A 7,311-nucleotide genomic window follows, 5' to 3' on the forward strand; every position below is an offset into this window, starting at 1 on the left:
TGTACTACTGAAAGGGAGTGATTATGCTACTGTGCTGCTTCACAGGTTGGATATCATTGTACAACACTGGAAACTTATCTAAAACTTGGTGGGTTTGTCCAAGCCACTACGTGAAAAATATTTGCCTGTAGAAAAAGGATGCAGTGCATAGTGTTTGTTGGCTCTCTAGGAACTCGTTTTTTTCATTGAAGGACGCTCCCATGGATCCAACCACAGGAGCCAACTCCAGGGGGCCGTGGGGACTGGGCACCCACAAAGTCAATGAAAAAACCCGGCAGGCGGCAGTGGTGCTGCCCCCAAGAGGCAAGCAGTTCAACTACACCTTCCACAGCCAGCCAGCGAGGCATCCTTTTCCGGGGGTGGTAGTGCTTGATATGGAGGCAGAGTCTCTCTGCCTCTCCCCCTGGAGAGGTGTGCCTTGCTGACTGTGGAGAGGAGGAGGAAGAGGAGTCGCTGCTGGCCACCACAACACGGATGTGTGACGTCACACACCTGCATGTCTGCACTGAGGCATTGGGCGCCCACAGTCCTGAGGACAAGATGACTCCACTGGATCCAGCCCATAGTATTTTGACCTGAAGGACAACACATAATTCTTTGGTCTTTATTGAAGCAAAAGAGGCATAGGCAAACTTGGCCCTCCAGATGTTTTGGGACTACAACTCCCATCATCCCTGACCACTGGTCCTGTTAGCTAGGGATGATGGAAGTTGTAGTCCCAAAACATCTGGAGGGCCAAGTTTGCCTATGCCTAGCGTAGATGACCAAGAGCAGTTATCCAGGAAGGTTTGGGAGCTGGTACTCAGTAAAGGATAACCATAGGATCCTAGGTGAGTAATTAGTTCATATATATTTTATATATATATATATATATATGCAGGTTTTGGTGTCCTCGGGTGTCTTCCCGTGTAAAAGTTGGGGTGTCTAGGCGACGTTTCGACGAGGTCTCACTCGTCATCTTCAGGCTGGTGCTTTCGGCTTCTTGTTACTGGAACAGAGCAGGATCTCAGTGTTTGAGTTCCTATAAATACTGTTGAGGAGGTGTGGTGTATAGCCTCCAATGTTCTGGGCAGAGAGGAAGTTCCCAGGCTAGTGTGCCTTTTCTTCTTTTGTTCCTTAATTGCTTGAGGGATATCTTGAGTGATTTCTTGAGTGATATCCTGAGTACCACTTAGGTGGGTCATTAGGTGTGGATTAGTTGCTAAAGCCTTTGTGTCTTGACCTCTTGAACTTTGTGCAGAGTTTTTCTGAGAAGATGGCTGTACTGCACTTAGTTGTGCTCTGGCTTGGCTTCGTGTATAGGGGCGAGCTGTGGTTTTGTGGCCTGTGCCAGCCAGATCTGTGTAGGGATTGCAGGGGGGTGCAGCATCCGGAGGTGCCACCATGGTTTGGCTACTGGATGGTATCTGTAATTTATCTGTGGAGAGGGTCTGGGTTTGGGTTTGGTGTGGTTGATTGGTGATGGCGTTCTGTGTGCCTCTGGATCTGGTGTCAGTTTTTGTGGGGAGGGCTAATTTCCAGATGTCTGGCAAGCGGGATGTGTCGTCACGCTTGTTCATGTTGTGAGGGTGTTTCTCTATCTCGATGGCTTCCATGATTATTCTCTTGTGGTGATGTTCCATGTTAGAGAGCAATTTGGAATCTGCAAAATTAATTTCGTGTCCTGTTTCTTTCATGTGTTGGAAAAGAGAGGAAGTTTTTTCTTCTTTTTTGACGGCATTCTTGTGTTCTGCGATACGTGCATTTATTCGTCTGTTTGTTTGTCCAATGTACGTGGCTGGGCAGACTTTGCAGGGTATTTCATAGACCCCTTGGTTTTCCAACTGGATTTTATCCTTGGGGTTTCTGAGGATATTGGCTATCTTTTGGTTGGCGCAAAAGGCTGTTTTGATATTGTGTTTATGGAGGATTTTGCTAATTTTATCTGTAGTGCCCTTGATATAAGGAAGGAGGGCCATGCCATTGTTTTCTTCTGTGTCTTGGTTTTTGGGGGGTGTTTCTTTTTGGATTAGCTTCGTAACCCTGTTTTGCTGGTATCCATTGGCAATTAACACATTTGAGAGATTCTGTAACTCAGTTGTCAAGTGGTCTTTGTCAGCCAGGCGTTTGGTTCTGGAGATGAGAGTCTTGGCTACGGAGTTTATTTGTGCAGGGTGGTGGTGTGATTGTGCATGTAAGTAGCGGTTGGTGTGTGTTTTTTCCGGTAGATAGTGTGTCCTAGGGAGCCATCAGGTTTTTTGTAGATTAGGACGTCAAGGAAGGGAAGTTGGTTGTTGGCTTCTATTTCCATAGTGAATTGTATTTTGGGGTGTAGGCTGTTGAGATGTGTGAGGAAGCTGTCCAGTTTTTCCTTCCCGTGTGGCCAAATTACAAAGGTGTCGTCAACATATCTGAGCCAAAGTTTGGGTTTGTGTTCTGACTTGTCTAAAGCATTGGTTTCAAAGTGTTCCATGTACAGGTTTGCGATGACCGGTGAGAGGGGTGATCCCATAGGTGCTCCTTCTATCTGTTTGTATCTTTGTCCATTGTGGATGAAGTACGTGTTGGTTAGGCAGTGGTTGGTCAGGTCCAAGATGTATTCGGGGGGATTGTATTTGTTTTGAATGGCTGTCAAGGCTTCATTAATGGGCACTTGTGTGAAGAGAGATACAACATCGAAGCTCACAAGTAGGTCATTGGGATGTAGATTTTGCTTCTTTATTGTTTCTATGAACTGGAAGGAGTTTGGAACGTGTGAAGAGATGGATTCTGCATAGGGCTGAAGTTGCTTGGCGAGAAATTTAGCGAGATTTTGTAGAGGTGAGCCTATGGAGCTGACTATTGGTCTGAGTGGTGTTCCCTCTTTGTGTATCTTGGGGAGGCCGTAGAGTTTGGGGCATCTGGATGATTTTTCTCTGGGGATGATTCTTAGCTGGATTTCTTCACTGATAGGAGAGGCTTTTATTTTGGATTTGGTGGTTTTTTCCAGATTGGTGGTGGGATCTGTTTTTATAGGTTGGTAGGTAGGGTCTTGGAGTAGATTTGATAGTTTTGCTTGGTAGTCCGATGTGTTCATCACAACAGTGGCATTACCTTTGTCTGCTGGGAGAATGATTATGTTGTTGTCTTTCCTCAGGTTGGTGAGTGCTTTCTGTTCTTCTTTGTGTAAATTGCTTCTGGGTGGTTTGCTGGAGCAGAGGATGTTGGTGACTTCAAGTCTGATTTTATTGGCTTCATCTGGGTTGATTTTGGTTAGGCTAGCTTCGACTCCGCATATGATGTTTTCCGTGGGGATGCGTCTCGGGGCGACTGCAAAGTTGAAACCTTTGGAGAGTACTTTGGTTTCAGTTGAGGTGAGGATCCTGTCTGATATGTTATGTACTGTTTGTTTCATGGGTTGTTGTGGAGGGTGGCTGGGCTTCTGGCGTTTCTCTAGTTTGTGGAGTTTGTTGGTGTGTGTGTCTGTCTTATGTGAGGTCTCCGTTTCAGCTCTCCAGACGGCTAGTTGTTTGCATTTGTCCCAGAGTGCAGGGTGGATTTTGTTACAGAGTTTGAGGTGAAGAGTGAGCAGATCTTTGTTGGTTTGGTTTAGTAGGTATCTTTTCTTGTGTAGTTCGTTTCTGATTAGGGATAGTTCAGTTCGTTTCAGGATCCTTTCGGTAGCTGGGGTTTTAGAGTGGAATTTAAGTTGGAAGCATGTGGGAATTAAGTTGTTGTCTCGGCAGTTGCGTAGGAACAAGAGATCACATAAGATGGTGGCTCTTCGGATTTCTAGTTTCTCGTAGGTTCTTGTCAGCTGGAAGGTTTCCTCCCCGTAGAGGTGAGATATTTGCTTTCGTAGATCCAGAGGCACACAGAACGCCATCACCAATCAACCACACCAAACCCAAACCCAGACCCTCTCCACAGATAAATTACAGATACCATCCAGTAGCCAAACCATGGTGGCACCTCCGGATGCTGCACCCCCCTGCAATCCCTACACAGATCTGGCTGGCACAGGCCACAAAACCACAGCTCGCCCCTATACACGAAGCCAAGCCAGAGCACAACTAAGTGCAGTACAGCCATCTTCTCAGAAAAACTCTGCACAAAGTTCAAGAGGTCAAGACACAAAGGCTTTAGCAACTAATCCACACCTAATGACCCACCTAAGTGGTACTCAGGATATCACTCAAGAAATCACTCAAGATATCCCTCAAGCAATTAAGGAACAAAAGAAGAAAAGGCACACTAGCCTGGGAACTTCCTCTCTGCCCAGAACATTGGAGGCTATACACCACACCTCCTCAACAGTATTTATAGGAACTCAAACACTGAGATCCTGCTCTGTTCCAGTAACAAGAAGCCGAAAGCACCAGCCTGAAGATGACGAGTGAGACCTCGTCGAAACGTCGCCTAGACACCCCAACTTTTACACGGGAAGACACCCGAGGACACCAAAACCTGCATTCCTGTACCCGTGAAAATCTACGAAAGCATATTTCGTAGATTTTCACGGGTACACCAGCCTGAAGATGACGAGTGAGACCTCGTCGAAACGTCGCCTAGACACCCCATCTTTTACACGGGAAGACACCCGAGGACACCAAAACCTGCATATATATATATATATATATATTTGTGTGTGTATTCCTAATATCCGGCTTCAGATGCCTGGTTTGCTCCAATATAGGGATATATCTATCTATCTCCCTATATTGGAGAAAACCAGGCATCTGAAGCCGGATATCAGGAATAGGAGAAGGACTAAGGTTGCAACCATGTGCGCACTTTCTTGGGAATAAGCCCACTGCACTCAGTGGAAATGACTGAAAATACAGCAGTCAGCAGGACAAGGCGCTTACTGGCTTCCCACCACCAGTGTCACTTGGGCTTACTGGGAGGGCAAGGTCAGCAGCAAGGCTAGTGCAATGCAAAAACACTGTTGGGAGTGCTGGATTGGCTCCACTGTTGCATTTCTACTGGACCAACCAAACCCTCTCCCTCACAGGGGTGCCGGTAATGGGATATCACGTAAGTGGTGCTGCCTTATCCTGCTGACCACTACTACTCCTGAATGACTATCCTGAGAACTGTTGACATGAACTAGCCTTATTCAGGTGGTCAATTTCCCCACACAATTAGAATTGCGTAGGGAGAGCTGAGATATGCTGGTTAGCCACATATCCCTCTGTGGCATCCTATGACTGTGGAGGATGTGACCATTTCTCAGCGTTACTTGCAGATGAAATGGAAATGGGCTGAGTTTTCTTTCTAACGTACCAACATTAGAATATGTGCTGTTTGCTGCAGCTAGTGCAGAATGCAATGGCTAGACTGATGGGGACAGATAGTTGACTGCATGTCACACCTCTGCTAAAACATCTGCGCTGGCTGCCCATATGGTACCAGGCCAGATTCAGTGTTCTTGCATTAATATGCAAAGCTCTGCACAACTTGGCTCCCTAAGGACCACCCGAGCCCTGAAATCCCAGCTCAATCACTGTGATCACCCAGAAGAATGTTGTTGGTTGTCCCCCATGTCTCAGAAGCCTGAGATTTGGCAGGCGTCTTTGCTTCTAATTTTCAGACACCTCTCAAAGTCAGTGGCAAATGGTGTGATGCGGCTGTGCCACTCAGCTGACCTCTGTGTAGCTGAGTCATGGCAGCACACCAGGATGGAGAGGGGGACAAGCACAGCGACTGTGAGACACATTTGCACCATATCAACCTTGCCACCTCTGCATCCCTCCATCCCAATATTTTGCAGTGACTCAGTCAGATTAGTGGCACAGCACAATCACACTGTCCAGTGGTGCTTCAAGACCCTTTTATGCCAACAGACCTTATTTGGTTGTTTGCATTTTAGTGATTCTTCTGCATTGTTTCATTATACCTGTATATATTGCTGTATGCTGCCATGAAATTTTGTAGGCACGGGCAGTTTATACATATATTTAGAAACAAATAAATAAGCTACAATGTATTTAATGTATTTATTTACAAAATGCACCAAAACCGATATTTTAAGAATATCTAAGTGGTGTTTTATCAAGTCAAAGCATATAAGATAATAGTAAGAGCCTATGAAAAACAATATAAAATATTACCTTGCTGTTTCATAAAACTGGCAGGAGGCGTACTTGGGATAACACTGCTGGGAAGGCTTGTCTAAATAAAAATGCCTTCAATTGAAGTTGAAACCAAGTAAGTATATAACTAAGAATATTAAATTTATTCATGTTGTAGCAAAATATAACATTTTGCTCAGCTCTATATAAAATGAATTGGATTCCTATATATGCATGCACACCCACACACCAGGATACTATAGCATTAAAGGTACTGATTTAAAGTTCAAGGATCTTTATAAAACTTGCAATAATTTATAATAACATAATATGATATTTTATAATTTAATGAAATAATTTACATGAAATTGATTTGCTTCTCTCTCTCTCTCTCTCTCTGTGTGTGTGTGTGTGTGTGTGTGTGTGTACCAAACTCATGGGAAGTTAGATGGCTGCTCATGCTTCTGAAGCTAGATTTCTGCTTTCCTAAATGTTATTAAACTGGTTGTGTAGAAAATTGTGCATCTTTTGATTCAAAAGCAACAGCGCTTCTGTTCCGAAGCAATTTTTGTACTTTATAACATTGTTTTTCCACTCAGCTTGACCCAGTGTCGGTTTGGAATGAACAGTTTGTCGAAATGTCTCCATTACTGCAATATTACATTGGTGGATTGAGCCCCTACTGCAATTATTAGGTGAACTTTTAATTCCTTGGTGGTCCTGATATATCTGCCCATTAATTATGATTAGGCTAGGCCTGTAGTACATTTTCAACTTTACAGTGGTTATTGATTTGTTCTTTTGGAAAAATCAAGGTTTAAAGCTACCTGTATAAGTGTTTTTTGTTAAAGTTGTACAGTTGCTGAGCATTCCATATTTCAATTCCCCAGAACATTTCCATCCCCCAATTGTGTAGAAGCAGTAATGCAAAGATGTATAGTGGCACAGTCCTCGGCACCTTCACTCTGCATCTGGTTAATTACACATATCAGAAGATCCTGAAAGCTGAAAATGGCTCAAAATGTGCAAGCTCATGCAACAAGAGAACACTTTCAATGCACCAACACAGCCATTTCCTAGAGCCGCAAATTCGTTTTGCCAAACATAATAGGAGGGAAGAAGTTCAATGCACGACCAAAGTAACAAAAAGCGAACATCAACATATAAAAACACTGTATCCTAAGAAAACCCCATGTAACTGTTACAGATCTTATGTAAAGTACAGTGGTACCTCGGGTTACAGATGCTTCAGGTTACAGACTCCGCTCACCCATAAATA

The sequence above is a fragment of the Podarcis muralis genome, chromosome 9 (genome assembly GCF_964188315.1).
Source record: "Podarcis muralis chromosome 9, rPodMur119.hap1.1, whole genome shotgun sequence".
In the NCBI taxonomy this organism is placed as follows: domain Eukaryota; kingdom Metazoa; phylum Chordata; class Lepidosauria; order Squamata; family Lacertidae; genus Podarcis; species Podarcis muralis.